Source organism: Apteryx rowi, unplaced genomic scaffold, assembly GCF_003343035.1.
Source record: "Apteryx rowi isolate R43461 unplaced genomic scaffold, aptRow1 scaffold_354, whole genome shotgun sequence".
In the NCBI taxonomy this organism is placed as follows: Eukaryota; Metazoa; Chordata; class Aves; order Apterygiformes; family Apterygidae; genus Apteryx; species Apteryx rowi.
Genome location: NW_020450019.1, coordinates 300,533 through 302,549, shown reverse-complemented (window position 1 = coordinate 302,549; position 2,017 = coordinate 300,533).

Below are 2,017 nucleotides of genomic sequence, written 5' to 3'. Positions count from 1 at the left end.
TCAGGTGGCTCCTGTGACTGTGGGTGGAGGCTGCCTGGTGACCGGTGCCTGGCGTCAATGGTGACATCTCGGGCCCCGGGGGCCGGACGGGGCTCATGCCCTGCGCCGGGGGCCCCGTCCGCCCCGTCCTGCCTTGCACGACCTCGGCGGCCAGGCTCGGGGCTGCGACAGCCGGGCCTTTTCCCCAGGACTCGCCTCGCTCGCACGTGTTTTTAAAGGCTTTTTGAACACAGGAGGTTGCCTCGTGGTGTCTTGCGCGCAAGGTTATTGGAAGGAGACCAGCAAAGATCTATAACCTCTCTGCTGATGAGGATGAAGTGCTTGTTTAATACATTTTAGCTTTCAAATATTTCTCTTTAATGTGTTTTTGAAATGACTGGCGCTCTGAAGGGAATGTGTAACTTGTTAGAAAATAGATGTGCCGATTAGACGGCATTTCAGTTCGTTTAGCGACGTTTTGCCTCCTCGCTTGGATTTGCCATGATCCAAACTCCTGCCTCTTCCCAGAAAGCTGCGAAACCTGGGAGCTTCCCGGCCGGCGTGGTCCTGCACAGTGCCCGGGCTCGCTCTGCCCACGTAGGCCCTGGCCATGCATCTGTCTGTCTGTCTTTCCTCGTTTCCAGCCAGTCAGTTTTATGTCTATCCTGGCTATCCCAAAGCGTCTCTGAGCCTCTCCTTGGGGGCCAGGAAGCAGGATCCGTCCCCCCTCTCTGGGACAGGAGCTGCCGGCCCTTCCCAGCAGCGTTTCTCCTGCCGAGCAGCAGGGCTGCAGAGCAGGACTTGGTATTAAATGAGGGATTTTTAATGCTGGAGGGGAGCATTAACTTGGTCTGACTACCAGTGCGATGCAGACAGGAGACTTTTGCTCCGTATTGTGAACACTTCACCTTTCATTACATCTCCAGAGCGCTCCCAGGTTTAACAGTAACTCGGGGTCTTTTTCCATCTCCGCTTTCATTCATCCTTTTTCTCCCCTCTTCCCGCCCTCTGTCTTGTTCCTCCTCGCCGGCACTAAGAGCTCCCCGTTCTGCCCTCCGTCCTCGGGGCTGCAGCTCCACTCCCTCAACGAGACACAGTTGCACGGGCACCACGAGTCATTGCAAGGCAACGGAGCTGCCTGCAGGGATACGTAGCCAGGCCAGGAGAGGTTGCACCCTGCAACAGGCCCTTTGCCCTGGGGACGCAGCCGATGCCAGCCCCGGGGTGCCCCCGCCCCAGCCCCTCCACCGGCAGCTGTGCACGGTGGGGCATCCTGCCGTCAGGAGCATGCCAGCCCCATCACGGTGCACATCGCTGGCGCCGGAAAAGGTTTTCACCCCACGGACGTTCTGATGGAGCTGGCGTTGCTGCACCCCGTTGGTGCCCACTGGGCAGCGGCATCCGGCTAACGCACCGCTGCAGGAGAGGGTGGCTCTCCACGGCGTGTGGCTGGGACTGGCCATGCACAGCAGCAGCGGGGACCCCCCGGTGGGCAGGGGACCGAGCCCCCCACCCAGCTGCACCCCGTCGTCGCTGGCTGCTCACGCAGAGATTTTGCAATTGCCCAGTGCCAGCAGGGCCATTTTGGCAGCGGGGCTGCGGGGGCCAGGGGCCACAGCAGCTCTGCTGGGGGCATTTCCACCCCCTCCCCGGCACCGTTTTTGCCTGGTTTGTCCCTGACCCCGACAGCAAAATCGATGCCGCGGCAGCGGGGCCGGATGCTGCCCATCCCCAAAGAGACGCAGGGGCTGTTCTGCTGTCCCCGTGCAGGTGCATAACGTGTCGTGCGGATGCCGCTTGAAGAGCACAGGGAGGCGAGGGATCCCCCGCGGCGCTGCAGCTCCCCGGGGAGCGGCGGCACCCGCCCGCCGCCCCGCTTGCCGGCGCCCTCCCGGCACGCGGGCTCGCCACCGAGCGCCGAATAAAACGCAGGGGCCTTTAAGAGGGCGCGGAGAGGGGGAGCCGTCTCCCCGCACATTAATCTCTCATGAGCTAATGTGTTTTTCCCATTTGTTCCTTCGCGGCGCGCGGAGCGGCG